We start from the raw sequence: 27,033 nt of genomic DNA, 5'->3' as shown, positions 1-27,033 counted from the left end.
AGCAGACGTGTTTCCTGGTGTCATTGTCTCACTGTCCGAAGCATCCTCTTCTGCCCCCACATCTCCCCTCCCCTCTTCCCCCTCATCATCCGAAGAACCTGAAAACAAAGCGTGAAACGCATTTTCCGTCACTAATGGCGGGGAGAGAGGGACCGTTCGGCTGGTTTTCTTCCTTTTCCTCTTACTACGTCCTCCTTTCGCCTTTTACCGTGGCCCATTCGGGCGGGGAAACGCTCTCCCCATCAGCCCCGGCTTCCTCAACTTGCTGGTCCCAGCTCACACCACTTGCTTCTGCGCCAGTATCTTGACCGGGAGCAGGAACCTCCTTGTCCCTCTCCCTTTCCTCTCTCTCTCTCTGAATCTCCGCCATCACCATCTCAAGATCGCGTAGAGGCTCCGCCGCAGTAAGAGCCTCTGCCTGGTGCACCTCGTGGGCCGCCATCTTGTTCTTTACAGCGGTGGCGTACGAGGGAACCTCTGTGCACTGCTTGAACAGGTGCTGCTCAGAGCCGCATAGGCTACACCGCTTCGGCTAAAAGGCTAAAGACTGTGTACAGTGTGTCAGTGTGTGTTACATTGTGTTACACCGCGTTAATGTGTGTACAGTGTGTCAGTGTGTGTCGCAGTGTGTTACACTGCGTTACACTCTGTTACTGTGTGTACAGTGTGTCAGTGTATGTCGCAGTGTGTTACACTGTAGCAGCTAGCCTCCACTAGCCCTGCAGCAGCTAGCCTCCACTAGCCCAGCAGCAGGTGGCCTCCACCAGCCCTACAGCACCTAGCCTCCACTGGCCCAGCAGCAGCTAGCCTCCACCAGCCCTACAGCAGCTAGCCTCCACTAGCCCAGCAGCAGGTGGCCTCCTCCAGCCCTGCAGCAGCTAGCCTCCACCAGCCCTGCAGCAGCTAGCCTCCATCAGCCCTGCAGCAGCTAGCCTCCACCAGCCCTGCAGCAGCTAGCCTCCATCAGCCCTGCAGCAGCTAGCCTTCATCAGCCCAGCAGCAGCTGGCCTCTACCAGCCCTGCAGCAGCTAGCTTCATCAGGCCCTGCAGCAGCTAGCTTCATCAGGCCCTGCAGCAGCTAGCTTCCACCACCGCAGCAGTAGCTGGCTTCAACAGGCCCTGCAGCAACTGGCTTCCACCAGTCCTGCAGTAGCTAGCTTCCATTAGCCCAGCAGCAGCTAGCTTCCACCAGTCCTGCAGCAGCTAGCCTTCACCAGCTTTGCTGCAGTTACCGTCAACAGGCCCTGCAGCAGCCAGCCTCCACCTGCAGCTAGCCTCCACCGGCCCAGCAGCAGCTAGCCTCCACCGGCCCTGCAACAGGTAGCCTTCACCGGCCCTGCAACAGCTAGCCTTCACCGGCCCTGCAACAGCTAGCCTTCACCATCTCTGCTGACGGATACACTGCTTCTCTCGCACACTGTTTTCTTTCTCTGGATTGAACTTTGTGCAGAAATGATGTGCTTTCCTTTCACGGTTCTTGTTGCCGCTGTGACACTCTGGGACCTTGGGTTAACCAGCTATCATGGGGAGTGCGCAACAGTGAATGTGGCCTCTCCTCCAATCATTCCAACGCCTCAAACGCTCAATTTACCCAGCGAACTAAGTGTGCAAGTGCCGATTCAGTCAGTCCCTTATGTGGACCGTTTTAACTATGCTAAATGGTTGTGTCTTGTTTGCATCTCTGTCTTAGAAACAAACTTTGTATTGTCAGATAAGTCTCTTGTCATATTTACTGCCAGGTTACACTCTAAAAAAGAAACACCTAGCAACTTTGAAACTATCAGGAACAGATTTTTGTTGTTTCTTTTACTCTTGATTTCTGGTATACAGCCAAATCCTGGCCCTGGTATTGCTATTTGTAACACACCTACTGAATTTAAGGATAGGACTGGGCTAGGTATAATCCATCTGAATATTCAGAGTTTGCCATTAAAGATTGATATGCTGCGCATTTGGGCAAAATCAACTAACGCAGATGTCATTGTTCTGTCTGAAACATGGCTCAGTAAATCTTACTCTGATAAAACCATCTCCATTAAAGGCTACAATGTATTTAGGGCCGACCGTCCCAGGAAAGGGGGAGGGGTTGCAATTTATTGCAAATCCAAATTTAATGTAAATGTCTTGCTGTCCAAATCACTCAGTAAACAGTTTGAGTTCCTGGCCATAAATCTTGAGGTGTCAAACAGGTTTTCTGTAACTGTTGTGGACTGCTATAGACCCCCATCAGCTATTGCTGAGGCCCTAACCTCCTTGACTCAGTTGTTAGCTGACCTGAATTATAATGAAATAATCTTAACCGGTGATTTAAATTGGGATTGGCTAAATTCTAAATCTGATACCTTCAAAGATGTCTGTGTCTCACTAAATCTTACACAGCTCATTGAGAACCCCACACACCCCAATTTAAAATTTCCTGATAAATCATCTTTAATTGACTTGTTCTTGACTAATGCTCCACACAAGTACTCTATGTCAGGTGTTTTTGCAAATGATATAAGTGACCACTGTGTGATTGCTGCAGTCAGAAATGCCAAAGTCCCTAAAACCAAACCCCGTATTTTGATAAAATGTAATATGAGGGCCTTTGTTGAACAGGGGTTCTTCCATGATCTGTATAATTTTAATTGGGGACGTATTGAATTAATTAATGACGTGGAGACTGCATGGAAATTCTTCTCTGAAGGTTTTTCTTCTCTGGTTGATAAACATGCTCCCCTCAAAAGATATAAGGTTAAAGGGAGGGATAATCCATGGTTCACGCCTGATTTAGCCGATCTACTGCATAATAGAAACCTTGCTTGGGGCTAAGGCTAGGAAGACCAGGTCCGAGGCAGATAGGCTCATCTTTAGGCAACTCAGAAATCGTTTTACCTTTCTTATCAAAAAAGCCAAGTCTGATTTTTATCTCTCTGCAACAACCAAAAATTTAAATGACCCTAAAAAATTTTGGAAAGTGATAAAATCTATTTCAGCCACAGATAATCATAGTGAACTCCCACCCTGTATTGTTAATGATGCCGCTATTGTAACTGATAGGGCTTCTATGCTTGATTGTTTTAATAAGCATTTTATTGCCTCTGGCTCCCTATTCTCCAGGTCTTCTCCCCCGATTGCCGCACCTGCCCTTAATCCTGTGCCTTCTACTCCAGATGCTGGTCACATGTCTGTTGGTCAACCTTCCTTTAGTTTTAGGTTGTTCTCAGTGGAAGAGGTCCGTAGAGCTCTCCTCTCTCTGGACATAACTAAATCTGCAGGCCCAGATCGTTTAGAACCTTATTTTTTAAAGTTAGCTGCTGATTTTATTGCTAGACCCCTCCAATGTCTTTTTAACCTCACTATTACTACAAATTGTATTCCTGAAATTTGGAAGGTTGCTAATGTTCTACCCCTTTTAAAAGGGGGGGACCCTACCTGCTTGAATAATTATCGACCCATATCCAAGTTGTCCATTTTGTCAAAGGTCCTCGAAGGTCTAGTTAATGATCAGTTGAAGGATTTCCTCCATACTAACAATATTCTCTCCCCATTTCAATCCGGCTTCAGGAAACGACACAGCACTATCACAGCCTCCCTCAAATTCACCAATGATATAATAGACTCGCTGGATCACAAACAAATTTGTACAGCCCTCTTTGTTGATCTTTCTAAGGCCTTTGACACAGTGGACCACTCCACAATTGCTTGATATTGGTTTGTCTGAGCAGGCCGTTGGCTGGTTTGATAATTATCTGTCTGATAGAAAGCAATGTGTTTATTTTAAAGGCAACTCATCCACACTGCTAAATGTTTCTACTGGCGTGCCCCAGGGCTCAGTTCTGGGCCCACTTCTGTTTGTTATTTATGTGGACACATTGGGCAGAAATGTCCCTAATGCCAAACTTCATTTTTATGCCGATGATACAGTCATATACTGCTGTGGCTCCACCCTTGTTGAGGCCCTTGGCAAGTTACAGATCGCTTTTAACCTTGTGGAACGTCAGCTCATTGAGCTAAAACTTGTTTTAAATGCTGCCAAAACTAAATTGATCATTTTCTCCAATGGCAGGGAAGTACCTGAGTCCCCTCCCAGCATTTTATCATTACAAGGGTGTGAGATTGAACTTGTGACCTGTTACAAGTATCTTGGCATTTTAATTGATGATCGGCTTTCTTTCAAATCTCACATAGAAAACCTGGTAAAAAGATTAGGGTTGAAACTGGGATTATTTTTTCGTCACAGGTCTTGTTTTTCTTTTGCTGCCAGGAAAAAGTTGGTTGCTGCCACCTTTCTCCCTGTGCTTGACTACGGCGACCTTTTATACATGAATGTCCCTGCGAATTGTCTGCGATCTCTGGATTCTGTGTATCACGGTGCCTTAAGGTTCATCACGGGTTGTAGAGCCCTCACTCACCACTGCACCTTATATGCTCGAGTTGAGTGGCCCTCTTTGGCGACGTGCCGCCTTACGCACTGGTACACTTTTATTTACAAAGCAATCCTAGGTCTACTCCCCCACCATTTATGTGATTACATTTCTAAAACCCACAGCAATTACTGTTTACGTTCCAATGATTTGTACTTATTAAACATGCCAACGGTTCGTTCTGAATTTGGGAAGCACTGTTTTAAGTACTCTGCACCTGCTGCCTGGAACTCACTGCAGAACACATTGAATCTAAAGGAACTCATCACTCTTGGAACTTTTAAAAACCGTATGAGAGATTTTGTAGCAGCTACATATCGCACTTGTTGTTTTAATGTAAATTCTTAATCCTGTTGCTTATATCTAGCATGCATTTTATTTATTTTGTTGTGTGAGTTGGTGTTGTTTGTTTTTAATTGTTGCAATTTTAAAGGTTCTTATGCTGCTGTCTTGGCCAGGATTCCATTGAAAAAGAGGTCATTGTATCTCAACGGGATCGACCTGGTTAAATAAAGGTTAAATTAAAAAATTAAAAACTGTGTTACTGTGTGTACAGTGTGTCAGTGTGTGTCGCAGTGTGTTACACTGCGTTACACTGCGTTACTGTGTGTACAGTGTGTCAGTGTGTGTTACATTGTGTTACACTGCGTTACTGTGAGTACAGTGTGTCAGTGTGTGTTGCAGTGTGTTACACTGCGTTACTGTGTGTACAGTGTGTCAGTGTGTGTTACAGTGTGTTACATTGTGTTACACTGCGTTACACTGCGTTACTGTGTGTACAGTGTGTCAGTGTGTGTTGCAGTGTGTTACGTGTTACACTGTGTTACTGTGTGTACAGTGTGTCAGTGTGTGTTACATGTATTACAGTGTGTTACAGTGTGTTGCTGTGTGTGCAGTATGTGTTACAATGTGTTACACTGCGTTACTGTGTGTACAGTGTGTCAGTGTGTGTTACATTGTGTTACACTGCGTTAATGTGTGTACAGTGTGGCAGTGTGTTACATTGCGTTACACTGCGTTACACTGTGTTACTTTGTGTACAGTGTGTCAGTGTGTGTCGCAGTGTGTTACACTGAGTTACTGTGTGTACAGTGTGTCAGTGTGTGTCGCAGTGTGTTACATTGCGTTACACTGCGTTACTGTGTGTACAGTGTGTCAGTGTGTGTCGCAGTGTGTTACATTGCGTTACACTGCGTTACTGTGTGTACAGTGTGTCAGTGTGTGTCGCAGTGTGTTACACTGCGTTACACTGCGTTACTGTGTGTACAGTGTGTCAGTGTGTGTTACAGTGTGTTACATTGTGTTACACTGTGTTACACTACATTACTGTTTGTACAGTGTGTCAGTGTGTGTTACAGTGTGTTACGTGTTACACTGTGTTACTGTGTGTACAGTGTGTCAGTATGTGTTACAGTGTGTTGAACTACGTTACACTGCGTTACTGTGAGTACAGTGTGTCAGTGTGTGTTGCAGTGTGTTACACTGCGTTACTGTGTGTACAGTGTGTCAGTGTGTGTTACAGTGTGTTACATTGTGTTACACTGCGTTACACTGCGTTACTGTGTGTACAGTGTGTCAGTGTGTGTTGCAGTGTGTTACGTGTTACACTGTGTTACTGTGTGTACAGTGTGTCAGTGTGTGTTACATGTATTACAGTGTGTTACAGTGTGTTGCTGTGTGTGCAGTATGTGTTACAATGTGTTACACTGCGTTACTGTGTGTACAGTGTGTCAGTGTGTGTTACATTGTGTTACACTGCGTTAATGTGTGTACAGTGTGTCAGTGTGTCGCAGTGTGTTACACTGCGTTACACTGCGTTACTTTGTGTACAGTGTGTCAGTGTGTGTCGCAGTGTGTTACACTGCGTTACTGTGTGTACAGTGTGTCAGTGTGTGTCGCAGTGTGTTACATTGCGTTACACTGCGTTACTGTGTGTACAGTGTGTCAGTGTGTGTACAGTGTGTCAGTGTGTGTCGCAGTGTGTTACACTGCGTTACACTGCGTTACTGTGTGTACAGTGTGTCAGTGTGTGTTACAGTGTGTTACATTGTGTTACACTGTGTTACACTGCATTACTGTTTGTACAGTGTGTCAGTGTGTGTTACAGTGTGTTACGTGTTACACTGTGTTACTGTGTGTACAGTGTGTCAGTGTGTGTTACACGGCGTTACTGTGTGTACAGTGTGTCAGTGTGTGTTACATGTATTACAGTGTGTTACAGTGTCTTGCTGTGTGTGCAGTATGTGTTACAATGTGTTACACTGCGTTACTGTGTGTACAGTGTGTCAGTGTCTGTTATAGTGTGTTACTCTGCGTTACTGTGTGTACAGTGTGTCAGTGTGTGTTACATGTATTACCGTGTGTTACAGTGTCTTGCTGTGTGTGCAGTATGTGTTACAATGTGTTACACTGCGTTACTGTGTGTACAGTGTGTCAGTGTCTGTTATAGTGTGTTACTCTGCGTTACTGTGTGTACAGTGTGTCATTGTGTGATACAGTGTGTTACACTGCGTTACTGTGTGTACAGTGTGTCAGTGTGTGTTACAGTGTGTTACACTGCATTACTGTGTACAGTTTGTGAATGTGTGTCAGTGTGTCAGTGTGTGTCAGTGTGTGTTACACTGCGTTACTGTGTGTACAGTGTGTCAGTGTGTGTCAGTGTGTGTTACAGAGTGTTACACTGTGTTACTGTGTGTACAGTGTGTCAGTGTGTCTTGCAGTGTGTTACACTACGTTACACTGTGTTACAGTGTGTTGCTGTGTGTGCAGTATACGTTAAAATGTGTTACACTGCGTTACTGTGTATACAGTGTATCAGTGTGTGTTGCAGTGTTACGTGTTACACTATGTTACTGTGTGTACAGTGTGTCAGTGTGTGTTACATGTATTACAGTGTGTTACAGTGTGTTGCTGTGTGTGCAGTATGTGTTACAATGTGTTACACTGCGTTACTGTGTGTACAGTGTGTCAGTGTGTGTTGCAGTGTGTTACGTGTTACACTGTGTTACTGTGTGTACAGTGTGTCAGTGTGTGTTACATGTATTACAGTGTGTTACAGTGTGTTGCTGTGTGTGCAGTATGTGTTACAATGTGTTACACTGCGTTACTGTGTGTACAGTGTGTCAGTGTGTGTTACATTGTGTTACATTGTGTTACACTGCGTTAATGTGTGTACAGTGTGTCAGTGTGTGTCGCAGTGTGTTACATTGCGTTACACTGCGTTACTGTGTGTACAGTGTGTCAGTGTGTGTCGCAGTGTGTTACATTGCGTTACACTGCGTTACTGTGTGTACAGTGTGTCAGTGTGTGTCGCAGTGTGTTACACTGCGTTACACTGCGTTACTGTGTGTACAGTGTGTCAGTGTGTGTTACAGTGTGTTACATTGTGTTACACTGTGTTACACTACATTACTGTTTGTACAGTGTGTCAGTGTGTGTTACAGTGTGTTACGTGTTACACTGTGTTACTGTGTGTACAGTGTGTCAGTATGTGTTACAGTGTGTTGAACTACGTTACACTGCGTTACTGTGAGTACAGTGTGTCAGTGTGTGTTGCAGTGTGTTACACTGCGTTACTGTGTGTACAGTGTGTCAGTGTGTGTTACAGTGTGTTACATTGTGTTACACTGCGTTACACTGCGTTACTGTCTGTACAGTGTGTCAGTGTGTGTTGCAGTGTGTTACGTGTTACACTGTGTTACTGTGTGTACAGTGTGTCAGTGTGTGTTACATGTATTACAGTGTGTTACAGTGTGTTGCTGTGTGTGCAGTATGTGTTACAATGTGTTACACTGCGTTACTGTGTGTACAGTGTGTCAGTGTGTGTTACATTGTGTTACACTGCGTTAATGTGTGTACAGTGTGTCAGTGTGTCGCAGTGTGTTACACTGCGTTACACTGCGTTACACTGCGTTACACTGCGTTACTTTGTGTACAGTGTGTCAGTGTGTGTCGCAGTGTGTTACACTGCGTTACTGTGTGTACAGTGTGTCAGTGTGTTACATTGCGTTACACTGCGTTACTGTGTGTACAGTGTGTCAGTGTGTGTCGCAGTGTGTTACACTGCGTTACACTGCGTTACTGTGTGTACAGTGTGTCAGTGTGTGTTACAGTGTGTTACATTGTGTTACACTGTGTTACACTACATTACTGTTTGTACAGTGTGTCAGTGTGTGTTACAGTGTGTTACGTGTTACACTGTGTTACTGTGTGTACAGTGTGTCAGTATGTGTTACAGTGTGTTGAACTACGTTACACTGCGTTACTGTGAGTACAGTGTGTCAGTGTGTGTTGCAGTGTGTTACACTGCGTTACTGTGTGTACAGTGTGTCAGTGTGTGTTACAGTGTGTTACATTGTGTTACACTGCGTTACACTGCGTTACTGTGTGTACAGTGTGTCAGTGTGTGTTGCAGTGTGTTACGTGTTACACTGTGTTACTGTGTGTACAGTGTGTCAGTGTGTGTTACATTGTGTTACACTGCGTTAATGTGTGTACAGTGTGTCAGTGTGTCGCAGTGTGTTACACTGCGTTACACTGCGTTACTTTGTGTACAGTGTGTCAGTGTGTGTCGCAGTGTGTTACACTGCGTTACTGTGTGTACAGTGTGTCAGTGTGTGTCGCAGTGTGTTACATTGCGTTACACTGCGTTACTGTGTGTACAGTGTGTCAGTGTGTGTACAGTGTGTCAGTGTGTGTCGCAGTGTGTTACACTGCGTTACACTGCTTTACTGTGTGTACAGTGTGTCAGTGTGTGTTACAGTGTGTTACATTGTGTTACACTGTGTTACACTGCATTACTGTTTGTACAGTGTGTCAGTGTGTGTTACAGTGTGTTACGTGTTACACTGTGTTACTGTGTGTACAGTGTGTCAGTGTGTGTTACACGGCGTTACTGTGTGTACAGTGTGTCAGTGTGTGTTACATGTATTACAGTGTGTTACAGTGTCTTGCTGTGTGTGCAGTATGTGTTACAATGTGTTACACTGCGTTACTGTGTGTACAGTGTGTCAGTGTCTGTTATAGTGTGTTACTCTGCGTTACTGTGTGTACAGTGTGTCAGTGTGTGTTACATGTATTACCGTGTGTTACAGTGTCTTGCTGTGTGTGCAGTATGTGTTACAATGTGTTACACTGCGTTACTGTGTGTACAGTGTGTCAGTGTCTGTTATAGTGTGTTACTCTGCGTTACTGTGTGTACAGTGTGTCATTGTGTGATACAGTGTGTTACACTGCGTTACTGTGTGTACAGTGTGTCAGTGTGTGTTACAGTGTGTTACACTGCATTACTGTGTACAGTTTGTGAATGTGTGTCAGTGTGTCAGTGTGTGTCAGTGTGTGTTACACTGCGTTACTGTGTGTACAGTGTGTCAGTGTGTGTCAGTGTGTGTTACAGAGTGTTACACTGTGTTACTGTGTGTACAGTGTGTCAGTGTGTCTTGCAGTGTGTTACACTACGTTACACTGTGTTACAGTGTGTTGCTGTGTGTGCAGTATACGTTAAAATGTGTTACACTGCGTTACTGTGTATACAGTGTATCAGTGTGTGTTGCAGTGTTACGTGTTACACTATGTTACTGTGTGTACAGTGTGTCAGTGTGTGTTACATGTATTACAGTGTGTTACAGTGTGTTGCTGTGTGTGCAGTATGTGTTACAATGTGTTACACTGCGTTACTGTGTGTACAGTGTGTCAGTGTGTGTTGCAGTGTGTTACGTGTTACACTGTGTTACTGTGTGTACAGTGTGTCAGTGTGTGTTACATGTATTACAGTGTGTTACAGTGTGTTGCTGTGTGTGCAGTATGTGTTACAATGTGTTACACTGCGTTACTGTGTGTACAGTGTGTCAGTGTGTGTTACATTGTGTTACATTGTGTTACACTGCGTTAATGTGTGTACAGTGTGTCAGTGTGTGTCGCAGTGTGTTACATTGCGTTACACTGCGTTACTGTGTGTACAGTGTGTCAGTGTGTGTCGCAGTGTGTTACACTGCGTTACACTGCGTTACTGTGTGTACAGAGTGTCAGTGTGTGTCGCAGTGTGTTACATTGCGTTACACTGCGTTACTGTGTGTACAGTGTGTCAGTGTGTGTCGCAGTGTGTTACACTGCGTTACACTGCGTTACTGTGTGTACAGTGTGTCAGTGTGTGTTACAGTGTGTTACATTGTGTTACACTGTGTTACACTACATTACTGTTTGTACAGTGTGTCAGTGTGTGTTACAGTGTGTTACGTGTTACACTGTGTTACTGTGTGTACAGTGTGTCAGTATGTGTTACAGTGTGTTGAACTACGTTACACTGCGTTACTGTGAGTACAGTGTGTCAGTGTGTGTTGCAGTGTGTTACACTGCGTTACTGTGTGTACAGTGTGTCAGTGTGTGTTACAGTGTGTTACATTGTGTTACACTGCGTTACACTGCGTTACTGTGTGTACAGTGTGTCAGTGTGTGTTGCAGTGTGTTACGTGTTACACTGTGTTACTGTGTGTACAGTGTGTCAGTGTGTGTTACATGTATTACAGTGTGTTACAGTGTGTGCAGTATGTGTTACAATGTGTTACACTGCGTTACTGTGTGTACAGTGTGTCAGTGTGTGTTACATTGTGTTACACTGCGTTAATGTGTGTACAGTGTGTCAGTGTGTCGCAGTGTGTTACACTGCGTTACACTGCGTTACACTGCGTTACTTTGTGTACAGTGTGTCAGTGTGTGTCGCAGTGTGTTACACTGCGTTACTGTGTGTACAGTGTGTCAGTGTGTTACATTGCGTTACACTGCGTTACTGTGTGTACAGTGTGTCAGTGTGTGTACAGTGTGTCAGTGTGTGTCGCAGTGTGTTACACTGCGTTACACTGCGTTACTGTGTGTACAGTGTGTCAGTGTGTGTTACAGTGTGTTACATTGTGTTACACTGTGTTACACTGCATTACTGTTTGTACAGTGTGTCAGTGTGTGTTACAGTGTGTTACGTGTTACACTGTGTTACTGTGTGTACAGTGTGTCAGTGTGTGTTACATGTATTACAGTGTGTTACAGTGTCTTGCTGTGTGTGCAGTATGTGTTACAATGTGTTACACTGCGTTACTGTGTGTACAGTGTGTCAGTATGTGTTACAGTGTGTTAAACTACGTTACACTGCGTTACTGTGTACTGTGTGTCAGTATACGTTACAATGCATTACACTGCGTTACTGTGTGTACAGTGTGTCAGTGTGTGTTGCAGTGTGTTACGTGTTACACTGTGTTACTGTGTGTACAGTGTTTCAGTGTGTGTTACACTGTGTTACACTGCGTTACTGTGTGTAACAGTGTGTTACTCTGTGTTACACGGCGTTACTGTGTGTACAGTGTGTCAGTGTGTGTTACATGTATTACAGTGTGTTACAGTGTCTTGCTGTGTGTGCAGTATGTGTTACAATGTGTTACACTGCGTTACTGTGTGTACAGTGTGTCAGTGTCTGTTATAGTGTGTTACTCTGCGTTACTGTGTGTACAGTGTGTCAGTGTGTGTTACATGTATTACCGTGTGTTACAGTGTCTTGCTGTGTGTGCAGTATGTGTTACAATGTGTTACACTGCGTTACTGTGTGTACAGTGTGTCAGTGTCTGTTATAGTGTGTTACTCTGCGTTACTGTGTGTACAGTGTGTCATTGTGTGATACAGTGTGTTACACTGCGTTACTGTGTGTACAGTGTGTCAGTGTGTGTTACAGTGTGTTACACTGCATTACTGTGTACAGTTTGTGAATGTGTGTCAGTGTGTCAGTGTGTGTCAGTGTGTGTTACACTGCGTTACTGTGTGTACAGTGTGTCAGTGTGTGTCAGTGTGTGTTACAGAGTGTTACACTGTGTTACTGTGTGTACAGTGTGTCAGTGTGTCTTGCAGTGTGTTACACTACGTTACACTGTGTTACAGTGTGTTGCTGTGTGTGCAGTATACGTTAAAATGTGTTACACTGCGTTACTGTGTATACAGTGTATCAGTGTGTGTTGCAGTGTTACGTGTTACACTATGTTACTGTGTGTACAGTGTGTCAGTGTGTGTTACATGTATTACAGTGTGTTACAGTGTGTTGCTGTGTGTGCAGTATGTGTTACAATGTGTTACACTGCGTTACTGTGTGTACAGTGTGTCAGTGTGTGTTGCAGTGTGTTACGTGTTACACTGTGTTACTGTGTGTACAGTGTGTCAGTGTGTGTTACATGTATTACAGTGTGTTACAGTGTGTTGCTGTGTGTGCAGTATGTGTTACAATGTGTTACACTGCGTTACTGTGTGTACAGTGTGTCAGTGTGTGTTACATTGTGTTACATTGTGTTACACTGCGTTAATGTGTGTACAGTGTGTCAGTGTGTGTCGCAGTGTGTTACATTGCGTTACACTGCGTTACTGTGTGTACAGTGTGTCAGTGTGTGTCGCAGTGTGTTACACTGCATTACACTGCGTTACTGTGTGTACAGAGTGTCAGTGTGTGTCGCAGTGTGTTACATTGCGTTACACTGCGTTACTGTGTGTACAGTGTGTCAGTGTGTGTCGCAGTGTGTTACACTGCGTTACACTGCGTTACTGTGTGTACAGTGTGTCACTGTGTGTCGCAGTGTGTTACACTGCGTTACACTGCGTTACTGTGTGTACAGTGTGTCACAGTGTGTTACACTGCGTTACACTGCGTTACACTGCGTTACACTGCGTTACACTGCGTTACTGTGTGTACAGTGTGTCAGTGTGTGATACAGTGTGTTACAGTGCGTTACTGTGTGTACAGTGTGTCAGTGTGTGTTACAGTGTGTTACACTGCGTTACTGTGTATAGTTTGTGAATGTGTGTCAGTGTGTCAGTGTGTGTCAGTGTGTGTTACACTGCGTTACTGTGTGTACAGTGTGTCAGTGTGTGTCAGTGTGTGTTACAGTGTGTTACACTGTGTTACTGTGTGTACAGTGTGTCAGTGTGTGTCAGTGTGTCTTGCAGTGTGTTACACTACGTTACACTGCGTTACTGTGTGTACAGTGTGTCAGTATGTGTTACAGTGTGTTAAACTACGTTAGACTGCGTTACTGTGTACTGTGTGTCAGTGTCTGTTGCAGTGTGTTACACTGCGTTACTGTGTGTACAGTGTGTCAGTGTGTGTTACACTGTGTTACAGTGTGTTGCTGTGTGTGCAGTATACGTTACAATGTGTTACACTGCGTTACTGTGTGTACAGTGTGTCAGTGTGTGTTGCAGTGTGTTACGTGTTACACTGTGTTACTGTGTGTACAGTGTGTCAGTGTGTGTTACATGTATTACAGTGTGTTGCAGTGTCTTGCTGTGTGTGCAGTATATGTTACAATGTGTTACACTGCGTTACTGTGTGTACAGTGTGTCAGTGTCTGTTATAGTGTGTTACTCTGCGTTACTGTGTGTACAGTGTGTCAGTGTGTGTTACATTGTGTTACACTGCTTTAATGTGTGTACAGTGTGTCAGTGTGTGTCGCAGTGTGTTACACTGCGTTACACTGCGTTACTGTGTGTACAGTGTGTCAGTGTGTGTCGCAGAGTGTTACACTGCGTTACTGTGTGTACAGTGTGTCAGTGTGTGTCGCAGTGTGTTACACTGCGTTACACTGCGTTACACTGCGTTACTGTGTGTACAGTGTGTCAGTGTGTGTCGCAGTGTGTTACACTGCGTTACACTGCGTTACTGTGTGTACAGTGTGTCAGTGTGTGTTACAGTGTGTTACATTGTGTTACACTGTGTTACACTGCGTTACTGTGTGTAACAGTGTGTTACTCTGTGTTACACTGCGTTACTGTGTGTACAGTGTGTCAGTGTGTGTTACATGTATTACAGTGTGTTACAGTGTCTTGCTGTGTGTGCAGTATGTGATACAATGTGTTACACTGCGTTACTGTGTGTACATTGTGTCAGTGTCTGTTATAGTGTGTTACTCTGCGTTACTGTGTGTACAGTGTATCAGTGTGTGATACAGTGTGTTACACTGCGTTACTGTGTGTACAGTGTGTCAGTGTGTGTTACAGTGTGTTACACTGCGTTACTGTGTACAGTTTGTGAATGTGTGTCAGTGTGTCAGTGTGTGTCATGTGTGTTACACTGCGTTACTGTGTGTACAGTGTGTCAGTGTGTGTCAGTGTGTGTTACAGTGTGTTACACTGTGTTACTGTGTGTACAGTGTGTCAGTGTGTGTCAGTGTGTCTTGCAGTGTGTTACACTACGTTACACTGCGTTACTGTGTGTACAGTGTGTCAGTGTGTGATACAGTGTGTTACAGTGCGTTACTGTGTGTACAGTGTGTCAGTGTGTGTTACAGTGTGTTACACTGCGTTACTGTGTACAGTTTGTGAATGTGTGTCAGTGTGTCAGTGTGTGTCAGTGTGTCTTACACTGCGTTACTGTGTGTACAGTGTGTCAGTGTGTGTCAGTGTGTGTTACAGTGTGTTACACTGTGTTACTGTGTGTACAGTGTGTCAGTGTCTGTCAGTGTGTCTTGCAGTGTGTTACACTACGTTACACTGCGTTACTATGTGTACAGTGTGTCAGTATGTGTTACAGTGTGTTAAACTACGTTAGACTGCGTTACTGTGTGTACAGTGTGTCAGTGTGTGTTACACTGTGTTACAGTGTGTTGCTGTGTGTGTAGTATACGTTACAATGTGTTACACTGCGTTACTGTGTGTACAGTGTATCAGTGTGTGTTGCAGTGTTATGTGTTACACTATGTTACTGTGTGTACAGTGTGTCAGTGTGTGTTACATGTATTACAGTGTGTTGCTGTGTGTGCAGTATGTGTTACAATGTGTTACACTGCGTTACTGTGTGTACAGTGTGTCAGTGTGTGTTACAGTGTGTTACGTGTTACACTGTGTTACTGTGTGTACAGTGTGTCAGTGTGTGTTACATGTATTACAGTGTGTTACAGTGTCTTGCTGTGTGTGCAGAATGTGTTACAATGTGTTACACTGCGTTACTTTGTGTACAATGTGTCAGTGTCTGCTATAGTGTGTTACTCTGCGTTACTGTGTGTACAGTGTGTCAGTGTGTGTTACAGTGTGTTACACTGTGTTACTGTGTGTACAGTGTGTCAGTGTGTGTCAATGTGTGTTACAGTGTGTTACACTGCGTTACTGTGTGTACAGTTTGTCAGTGTGTGTTACAATCTGTTACACTGCGTTACTGTGTACAGTTTGTGAATGTGTGTCAATGTGTCAGTGTTTTGTCAGTTTGTGTTACACTGCGTTACTGTGTACAGTGTGTCAGTGTGTGTCAGTGTGTGTTACAGTGTGTTACACTGTGTTACTGTGTGTACAGTGTGTCAGTGTGTGTCAGTGTGTCTTGCACTGTGTTACACTACGTTACACTGCGTTACTGTGTGTACAGTGTGTCAGTGTCTGTTATAGTGTGTTACTCTGCGTTACTGTGTGTACAGTGTGTCAGTGTGTGATACAGTGTGTTACACTGCGTTACTGTGTGTACAGTGTGTCAGTGTGTGTCATGTGTGTTACACTGTGTTACTGTGTGTACAGTGTGTCAGTGTGTGTCAGTGTGTGTTACAGTGTGTTACACTGTGTTACTGTGTGTACAGTGTGTCAGTGTGTGTCAGTGTGTCTTGCAGTGTGTTACACTACGTTACACTGCGTTACTGTGTGTACAGTGTGTCAGTGTGTGATACAGTGTGTTACAGTGCGTTACTGTGTGTACAGTGTGTCAGTGTGTGTTACAGTGTGTTACACTGCGTTACTGTGTACAGTTTGTGAATGTGTGTCAGTGTGTCAGTGTGTGTCAGTGTGTCTTACACTGCGTTACTGTGTGTACAGTGTGTCAGTGTGTGTCAGTGTGTGTTACAGTGTGTTACACTGTGTTACTGTGTGTACAGTGTGTCAGTGTCTGTCAGTGTGTCTTGCAGTGTGTTACACTACGTTACACTGCGTTACTGTGTGTACAGTGTGTCAGTATGTGTTACAGTGTGTTAAACTACGTTAGACAGCGTTACTGTGTACTGTGTGTCAGTGTCTGTTGCAGTGTGTTACACTGCGTTACTGTGTGTACAGTGTGTCAGTGTGTGTTACACTGTGTTACAGTGTGTTGCTGTGTGTGTAGTATATGTTACAATGTGTTACACTGCATTACTGTGTGTACAGTGTATCAGTGTGTGTTGCAGTGTTACGTGTTACACTATGTTACTGTGTGTACAGTGTGTCAGTGTGTGTTACATGTATTACAGTGTGTTACAGTGTGTTGCTGTGTGTGCAGTATGTGTTACAATGTGTTACACTGCGTTACTGTGTGTACAGTGTGTCAGTGTGTGTTGCAGTGTGTTACGTGTTACACTGTGTTACTGTGTGTACAGTGTGTCAGTGTGTGTTACATGTATTACAGTGTGTTACAGTGTGTTGCTGTGTGTGCAGTATGTGTTACAATGTGTTACACTGCGTTACTGTGTGTACAGTGTGTCAGTGTGTGTTACATTGTGTTACACTGCGTTAATGTGTGTACAGTGTGTCAGTGTGTGTCGCAGTGTGTTACACTGCGTTACACTGTGTTACTCTGTGTACAGTGTGTCAGTGTGTGTCGCAGTGTGTTAAACTAAGTTACTGTGTGTACAGTGTCAGTGTGTGTTACAGTGTGTTACACTGCGTTATTGTGTGTACAGTGTGTCAGTGTGTGTTACAGTGTGTTACATAGTGTTACACTGTGTTGCACTGCATTACTGTGTGTACAGTGTGTCAGTGTGTGTTACAGTGTGTTACATGTTACACTGTGTTACTGTGTGTACAGTGTGTCAGTGTGTGTTACATGTATTACAGTGTGTTACAGTGTCTTGCTGTGTGTGCAATATGTGTTACAATGTGTTACACTGCGTTACTGTGTGTACAGTGTGTCAGTGTCTGTTATAGTGTGTTACTCTGCGTTACTGTGTGTACAGTGTGTCAGTGTGTGTTACAGTGTGTTACACTGTGTTACTGTGTGTACAGTGTGTCAGTGTGTGTCAATGTGTGTTACAGTGTGTTACACTGCGTTACTGTGTGTACAGTTTGTCAGTGTGTGTTACAGTGTGTTACACTGCGTTACTGTGTACAGTTTGTGAATGTGTGTCAGTGTGTCAGTGTTTGTCAGTTTGTGTTACACTGCGTTACAGTGTGTACAGTGTGTCAGTGTGTGTTACAGTGTGTTACACTGTGTTACTGTGTGTACAGTGTGTCAGTGTGTCTTCCAGTGTGTTACACTACGTTACACTGCGTTACTGTGTGTACAGTGTGTCAGTATGTGTTACAGTGTGTTAAACTACGTTACACTGCATTACTGTGTACTGTGTGTCAGTGTCTGTTGCAGTGTGTTACACTGCGTTACTGTGTGTACAGTGTGTCAGTGTGTGTTACACTGTGTTACATTTGTTGCTGTGTGTGCAGTATACGTTACAATGTGTTACACTGCGTTACTGTGTGTACAGTGTGTCAGTGTGTGTTACACTGTGTTACACTGCGTTACTGTGTGTAACAGTTTGTTACTCTGTGTTACACTGCGTTACTGTGTGTACAGTGTGTCAGTGTGTGTTACAGTGTATTACAGTGTGTTACAGTGTGTTGCTGTGTGTGCATTATGCGTTACAATGTGTTACACTGCGTTTCTGTGTGTACAGTGTGTCAGTGTGTTACAGTGTGTTACACTGCGTTACTGTGTGTACAGTGTGTCAGTGCGTGTCAGTGTGTGTTACACTGCGTTACAGTGTGTCAGTGTGTGTCAGTGTGTGTTACAGTGTGTTACAGTTTGTTACACTGCGTTACTATGTGTACAGTGTGTCAGTGTGTGTTACACTGTGTTACAGCGTGTTGCTTTGTGTGCAGTATGCGCTACAATGTTTTACACGTCGTTACTGTGTACAGAGTGTCAGTGTGTGATACAGTGTGTTAAACTAAGTTACTGTGTGTACAGTGTCAGTGTGTGTTACAGTGTGTTACACTGCGTTACTGTGTGTACAGTGTGTCAGTGTGTGTTACAGTGTGTTACACTGTGTTACTGTGTACAGTGTGTCAGTGTGTGATAGTGTGTTACACTGTGTTAATGTGTGTACAGTGTGTCAGTGTGTGTTACACTGTGTTACATTTGTTGCTGTGTGTGCAGTATACGTTACAATGTGTTACACTGCGTTACTGTGTGTACAGTGTGTCAGTGTGTGTTGCAGTGTTACACTACGTTACACTGCGTTACTGTGTGTACAGTGTGTCAGTGTGTGTTACAGTGTGTTACATTGTGTTACACTGCATTACTGTGTGTTACTCTGTGTTACACTGCGTTACTGTGTGTACAGTGTGTCAGTGTGTGTTACAGTGTGTTACAGTGTGTGCAGTATGCGTTACAATGTTTTACGGGCTTAGCCAAAGTGCTAAGCCCACCAAAAATACGTTTAACTCTTTGGTGTTACTCTCCACGGAAGTCTTTAGTAAAAGGCAAAAGACTTTATGTTATGAAGAGAAACCAGAGTAAGTACAGCCTCTCTCCACAAGAGCAGCCAAAGACCCTAGACGTCTCAGTCGACAGCTTCATGGTGCTCCCCCCTGTTTGGCTAGCTGCATAGCAAAGTACAGGCCACACCTTTTCTGGCACTCCACCCCACCTTCTCGGGAGCTTAATCCAATCCGATGACCCGGAAATTCATGCGTTGCCATTGCGCGCAGGCTCCCAGAGCCACTGCAATGACTGGTCAATCCCCCGTGCTCAAAATCACTGGTCTTGTTGTGTAAAAGTGCGCAAAGCTTGAGGGGAACAGGCCGCGCTTGTTTGTACAGCATGTCTGCCCATCAGGGAATTGAACCCTTGTCCCCTGCGCAACAAGTAGGAAGATTGGCCACTGTACTAACCAGCAGCACACTCTTTCACACCCTGAATAAGCTACCGGTGAGAATAGATTAGCTAAGACAAACGGGGAGAAAATGCAGCACAGACTGCTTTGACCAATTTCCAGGCGCACAAAAATGCCATCCACTTTGTTCATGGTCTTTCGGTCAAATATTAGGTAGGACTTGCAGACTGGCTTTTCATGTTTTCAGATTTTGCTTTTCCACAGAGTGAGAGAAGGGTGCACCGTTCCCAGCGGCACTGCAATACCGGGTCGATGCGTGGAGCGAATGGAGCAAGGCCCATTTTCGACTCCTGGTCCTAAAAATCTGTTTAATATGTTTTCCCATTATAGAGGATGTATCACATATTAAACTGATAAGAACAGATTTTTTTTTTTTTTTTTGAAAACATTTTATTGACACTTATTTCAGAAAGACATACGTTGTTTACAATCCGGCTCCCACGTCCGAATGGGCACAGAGGCGATTCTTTTTTGTGACTGCATCCTAGGCCTGCCGCCTGCAGTGACGGCTGCTTGCACCGCCGCTGTGGCCATCTGGATCGCAGCTATGGGGGGTATCTGCATGTGCTTCCTTACCAGCAGGTTTCCGGAGGTCCATATGGCGTCTTTGATGGCGGCCAGGGTGAGCCACTGTTTGGCAAAGTCTGCTCGTAATGTTTGTTCCTGGCCCACCCCGTACAGCACTAGCTGTGCTGTCAGGACCTCCCCTGCTGGTAAGCACGGGAATTTTAGGGAGCCGGCCGTTGCCCACTGGTCTACAGCAGCACTGCACTCCCAGAGCAGATGCCTCACCAACTCAGGTGCACCACACCCAGGTCGGGGGCAAGTTGAGAGCGTTGACACGCCCCGGGAGTGCATTACGGACCGGATGGTTTACGTTGCGCCAAACCGTTGAGGGCTCGCCTATTGTGAGCCCGCGCACTGGATACATTGATTCCCACTCCTGCACAACAGAGAGAAGAGAGCGATGGTGGGTTAAAATAGACAGCTCCTCTTGCTCTAGTTTAAAATGCTTTAGAAATTTCTGGATAAAAGCGTAGGCTGGTGGCAGGTTAAAAGACACAGGTACTCTAAGATCAATGGGTAAAACTTTTAAGTGTCTAAGGTAGGACCCCATCCAGAATCGTGCCATTGCTGTTTTTTGTGATCTCTGGATGGGGCTGTGGCGTATGTGATGTGCAGGGTGCTGTATCGGTTTCCTAAAAACTGGTGTAGGTCCAGGACTCCCTTTCCTCCTTTCTCTTTCGGCTTTTTCATCACCTCTCTCCTCAACCTCTCCCATTTGGACCCCCACAAGAAATAAAAGATGGCGCGTTCCAGATCTGAAAGCACTCTTCATGGTGGGAGCTCTTATAGGACTGGGAACACCGGGCCCAGGTGTCCCCACTCCACGACGACCAGATCACACCTACTGGGGGTCTGCAACACAAAACACAAAGACAAGACAAGCAGCCAGCCCAACAGCCAAAAGAGGCGGGGTCGTCACAGTAAATAAAAACATACAGCAATGTTCCTAAAAGCACCTATAGACAAACATCAATAAAAGCAAAGATCTGCACAAATCTCCAGTGTCCATCTTGGCCTCGTCCTTTTCTTATCTGCCGCTATTTAAAAGTTTTATTGACACAGGGATAAATTAATTTTTAAATCTATTTAATCTGCAACAAGGGACTCTGAACCTCCTCCCAGAGGGCAGTAGCTGATACTCAGCATGTAGAACATGGGATGGGTCAGTAACTATCCTATTGGCTTGCCTTAGAGTAGCCTGTTCGTAAGTAAACTGCAAGGATGGATGCTGTCTTACCCCTATAATCTTCCATGCAGTCTGCATCAATCGGACCAGTTTGGACTTTAGTTGCACGGAGAGGTTACCAAACCAAGCTGTGATGCCGTATCTGATAAGGCTCTGATAAAAGCATAAATTTAACATACATTTTTGATCAACACCATGAACTGTAAGTCAACACAAGAAGTGCAGTCGTTGTTGTAATCTGCTACAGAGACTGTCCACATGGGTGTTCCAGGTTAATGAGTAAAATCAATAAAAACACCAAGGTGTTCTCTTCTGAGGGGCTGTCTGATGCTGACCCTGACAAACATAAAGGGAGAAAAAGAAATTACATTTATTATTTAATTATTTGAACCGAGAACTAATATAAAATTACTATCATTATATTATATCATCAGCAGTGATGGAAACATGACACCCGGGTGGACACGCTAATTTTTGCCGCGATGCTATGACGCGCTTTGAAGTTCTGGACGTTATTGTTATTTATTTATTATTTATATATATATATGGCTGTCGGAACTGACGTCTGGTAACTTACCGACTACACCACTCGGCTGCTCCAAACATCAGACCATGTGCGTCCATGAAGAAAACGTGAGTAGCTTGTTCTTATTAGGGTATTAAGCCCTCACTACCATCCTAATATCGCTGCTGCATGGAACGCTGCATAATTCATTCCGCATAATAATTAGCCATGTGCTTCTGTTTGTTTGAGAGGAGAGAAAATTTGGAATAATGGGTTTTCCGGAGCGCGTTTGTGACGTTGAATGTGACACGCCAGAAAAAAAACAGAAAGACAAACTCGTCTACTGGCAATGTGAAAGGAGTCAATCGCCTATTTTTAGCGGGTTTACCCGCGTTTAAAAAACCTGCATATACGCGCTAATTTTGGTGTAAAAGGGTATAAGTCTACTTACTGTTGTCTTCAGCCGCTGCCAAAAGCTGTAAATTTTTGCCTCATAAACCACAAAAAACTTGAACAGTCCTCAGATCGTAGCCCCAGAAAAGACAAAACATGTTACATCAGAGGAATTGGATATTTTGTATGTGTGTTTAGTTTCTGCTGCTCCTCTGTATATAAGGGATATGGGTGTTTAACTCTGTTCCCTACTCTCCACGCTCCCCATTCCTGTCTTTGTTTTTCCTTTAGCATACAACACTTCACTCACTATTTTATCATTCATGCAAACACGCCAACACCACTGACTCATTGACTATCACACCCCATAGCATTTTGACATTCTTGGTTGTTTCCAATAAATTATTAGTTGATTGCTTTAACTTCTTGTGTGACCTCCCGTTATTTGTCATGGTTTTTGAGCCAGCCGTGACATTACTAACATCTTTGTATGTTTTTTTGTATGTGGAATGTTTTGTCTTTTATGGCTGCAGCATGGGTAAAAGCCCAAGCCAAATTTTCCACTTTGTGGGACAATAAAGTTAATCTTGAATCTTGAATCTTGAAGAGGATCTGATTCGGAAGTACTTCCAAGATGGCTACAGTTACGGTGAAATTTTGAATGTCCTGGCAACGAATCACAATGTTAAAATGAGCCTTAACTCTCTAAAGAGTACATTAAAATTTTAAAAACATTACTCTCCTGCCACTGTATGTGCTGCCATACATGAAGAGCTGAAGGGACAGCATTATAGGTACCGTTCAATGTGACAGACGTACTTTCTTACAGTGAGAAGGGATGATGTCATGGTTATGATGGGAGAGCTTGATCCCTCAGGAGTTCAACTTTGCACAAGACAAAGATTTGTAGGAAGAGTGTACAGTTCCCTTGGACCAAACCATGTCTGGCATGTTGATGGTTATGACAAATTACAACCAATGCAGCTTACTGTGGCACTGAAAACAATGAACAATGGTGGCAATCCAGTGTGCCTTAACATCAGCCCACTGATAATTTTACACGGGCTGCCAGTCATGTATAGCTCCTCAACTGCAAACCAACTGATCGAAAGCTGGTGGTCATACTTCAGAAAACAGAGGTGTGGTCCGGGTTAACAAGGCAAACAAAAAAAATCCCAGGTATACAGCAACATTAAGCCACATTAAGCCCCCTTTTTTGGCCATTTTTTCACTATATTAATTCATAATTTCTTTTCACCATTGCTAGTTCTTATGTTGCTGTATACCTGGGGAATTTTTTTTTTTTTTTCATAATCATTAAATATTTCTTTGCCGTTTTCACATTAAGCCTTTTAGAATGTCCCCAATTTGGGGAAAGTTTTTTACACCTGTGGAGAAAAAGTTGCATTGTATGTTTCTGTTTTAGACTAGAATAACTGCTTTCTTACTTCATGGGTCTACGTGTAATTGTGTTCAGAATTAGGACAGGTGCCATGCATTCCCGAGACAGTGGCGTGATCCTCACATGCTGCTGTTCATTCCTGTAATAGTGATGTCATCTTAATGTTGCCTTGTCTAGGAGACACTATGTCTAGGAAATGTGGCCTTGCTGGATGATGGCAAAATAGTCTTTATTTCAGTTTTATTCTTCAATTGGCATCACGAACAGCTCCCTATATAAGAGACCGGACTCTCTGCTATACCATTTGGGTGAGTTGAGGGTTCTAAGGATTCTCCCCACGGGAAAGATCCTGAAACGGAAAATATTGAGGGAATCACTCTGAGCTAGGTTGCTTACAACGATTTTATATTTTTATATTGTATGGGTATGCCCTGGTATGAAGGCCAGGAGGATTATTTTGATGCCCTGAGCAGATATGGATGGTTTTCTAATTAATACCCTGAGTAAATATGCGTAGGATGCCCTGGTAAATTAGCCAGGAGGGTTGTATGGGTGAAGTGGAAAAAACTGAATGGAAAAGACTTGATTTTATCCAGGCTGGAGTCTCAAAGGGTCTCAGAAACTATGTCTGAAAGAGGCTGGAGCCAGACAGAGGTGAAAATGAAACTTTGTCGTAGGACAAAATTAAAATTCAAAATTACATTTTTGGAAAGACCTTGACCTGGAGAGTAACATATGTCAATATGAAGAACATGGGTGGTTCCTGTACTGCAATATTGCCCTTTGAACTCTGACCCCGGGCTACTTTTGAAGGCTTATTATACAGCAACACAAGGGGCTAGAGACATGGGGTCAACTTCTCTAGAAAGCTATTGAGCTGTACTTTCATGGGAGTGGGGTTACTGATGGCAGGCGGCACTGAGTTGGGTTGAAATGCAATATTTTCTGAAATTCTCCTGCTTCCCATTAAGATGGCTGAAATCTGACAAAAGATTTGTTTTTTCCACCCTCAAATACCCCAGTAACCATGTCAAGTCCATGTTTACAACGTCAAATATAGGAGAAACAACAACAAAACAAGAAAACCCACAGAGCAAGGCTTTTATTGTGAAGTGCTCATAGGAAGTGCAAACTGTAGTTTGCTGTTTACCGGCAAACTGCTCAATATTAGAAAGATGCAATACACTCTGAACCAACAGGTTGATGTTATAAGAGGATATAATCAAAAGAATTACAAAAATATACTTTTGTTGGTGCTATTTTGCCGCAATTTCATCAGCTGTGTTTCATGGGCAGAAAGAGGTATGTTCAATGACTAAACGGATTATGCAACATTTAGAAACGTTAACTCCCGACTGGTTCTTCTATTTAAATTATGCTGATTGTAAAGTAGATGTAATGATACAGACGTTATAAAGTGCCATATTTTATGGAGTTTATTGAGATACCACTGAAATAACTTGTTATATAGGTTATGAGCCAAATTTATTTATTTATCTAGCAGGTGACATCAAATGGTAATCAAACCATCATATCAAATGGTGCTTGGCCTCGAAACTGATCTACAACCAATTTTTCTTTCATTAACATTATCACCAAAGAGCTCAAGCAAAGAAATGCATCAAACCAGAATGCCTTATTGGGCAGAAAATGTAGCCAGACTGTGTGTTCCGTGGTCCAGGAGAGAAAGTTGCAGGCGTCTAATACTGCCGCGAGAGGCTTTACCATGGAGTCTATGGAACACCCGGTGCATCTTACACAGATGCACAAGGCTACCTTTAGCGTCGTTATAGCGACGCCAAGGGATTTGACAAAGAGTCAACATAGGACGAGGTGGGAATGAGAACGGGTTGTGTAAGCAATATTAGTTAATTGCCATATCATTAAAGGCTTAGTAAAACTTGCAGTCAACTACATAATAGTAAGAATAACCAAATAGAGGAAGCATGAATGAAAAGCATGAGGGATGCACCGTATTCTTTAATTTCAAGTTGAATGTCATAGAGTTAATTCAATACATCAATCTAGCGACCCCCACTCCTATCAGTATAAAGCTCTTCAGTGCCAAGATAGTTGAACAGGGAGAAGATAGCTACTTCTGAAACCCTGCCCACAAATACCCAGGCTGCAGGACAGCCCTCAGTCCATCTGGCCCAACCAAATGATCTCAAAACAGAAAGAAAACAAAGAAGGAAAAGACAAGTTCAAGTTAGTTTGTTTATAAAGCCCTTTATTACAAGCATGTCTCAGAGGACTTTACAGAGAATAAGCCTAACTAGATTGAATTTATCAAAAAATAAGTGGTGAACAAAATTATATAGGACAAACATAGCGAAAAGACAGACAAGAGCAGATTTTAGCAAGACAAAACAGCCTACCTATTCTGCATAGCCTAACCCAGTCAGGTGGGTCACAGGAGATTTTATTTGGGTCGCCAAATAAATTTGCAGAATTTCTTCCATAGTCTTTTATTAAAGATTTATATCTGCAGTACACCTTTGAGCCACATGAGGGAGCTTGTTGGTATTTCTACCACACTCACGGTTTCCGCCAGATTCTGCAGCCAGCCACAAGAAATGGATGCTTGGCTAATAAAAAAGAAAGGCCCAGCTAAAGACCAGACTACAACTAACGTTAGCCAAACTACCGCCTGTGAGGGAAGCCGGCATGAGGACGGACGTGAACCGACCCCTGCTACCTCTCACATTCAACCCGCTGATGACGGCACAGATGGAAGGGTCGAGGGATCAGGTGAAGAGCCTCCTGCTAAGAAGAGAAAATCATATTTATAAAGTATTTAAAATGTGTATATTGTTTTACTGATGAGAGGAAAAAAACAAGAGCCTGTTAACTCCGCCTAAATACATTTATTTGGTCTCATTTATAAAGTATTTAATGTGTATATGTTTTCAATAACACGTGCATAAAACAAAGTTGTGATTTATCAAACGTATATCTCTTCGAAATGGCTGGTTTACCTATTCAAGATAATATAAGGTGATGCGGAAATGGCAGTAAAAATGGTCAGGAAAGTTCATTTATGCACAAATTCACTCTTCTCACGACTTCTAGTTCAAGCATCTCCCTGGTCCTCTCAAACTTGCCTATGACAGTGGTTCCCAACCTTTTTCTTAAGGGACCCCTATTTTACCATTGTATACACTGACGCCCACCCACATCCAATAACAAAAAAGGGGAAAAAGTAGCCTACTTCTTTTGAAATATCTTTATGTATATTCCATTATATTCATTGCATAAAAAACAATAACAGCACAGAACAATTAACTGTACAATGAACCTAAATAGTGAACTTAATACCTGCAGGAAGTTTGTGTAAAATTAGCAATTTGTAAATTCATGATTCATGAAGCTCATAACTGTCACTTAAGTTGAAACTGACAAACATACATTATGTTAATGGTTAAAGATGAGTTGATTTCACTAAATTGTGGTTTGAGGTTTTATGGTGCAGCAACACACACGTGCGCGCGCCGCACGCACACACACACACACACACACGCACAAATATACAAGGAAATAAATTTCTTCTTACACATGCTTTGGGAATCGTTTTTTTAAACTGCCATGCCAATGTCATTCCTGAATTGAATTGATAGAGACATAGAGGGTCTGGAGAGAGAGAGAGGGAGAGAGAGAGAGCGGCAGGCGAGAGGTAGGCTACTGTAGAGAAAGCGCGTTGGAGAGGGGTAGAGAGA

The 27,033-nt window shown here is 43.5% G+C and overlaps 1 non-coding gene and 1 pseudogene across 1 annotated transcript; both read right to left on the bottom strand.

Moving 5' to 3' along the window:
* Positions 1 to 18,773: 18,773 nt before the first annotated feature.
* On the bottom strand, positions 18,774 to 18,888 carry LOC139646743 (U5 spliceosomal RNA). Its single transcript, XR_011695459.1, has one exon. It is a non-coding gene; the product is annotated as a U5 spliceosomal RNA (small nuclear RNA).
* Positions 18,889 to 19,475: 587 nt separating this feature from the next.
* On the bottom strand, positions 19,476 to 19,655 carry LOC139646636 (U2 spliceosomal RNA; annotated as a pseudogene).
* Positions 19,656 to 27,033: the final 7,378 nt, after the last annotated feature.

This window comes from Centroberyx affinis, unplaced genomic scaffold (assembly GCF_046629955.1).
Source record: "Centroberyx affinis isolate AG114_WGS23_722 - 3 ecotype Tasmania unplaced genomic scaffold, CSIRO-AGI_Caff_v1 ptg000996l_1, whole genome shotgun sequence".
In the NCBI taxonomy this organism is placed as follows: Eukaryota; Metazoa; Chordata; class Actinopteri; order Beryciformes; family Berycidae; genus Centroberyx; species Centroberyx affinis.
The sequence above is the reverse complement of the archived record's forward strand: the minus strand, read 5'-3'. Positions and strand labels throughout refer to the sequence as shown.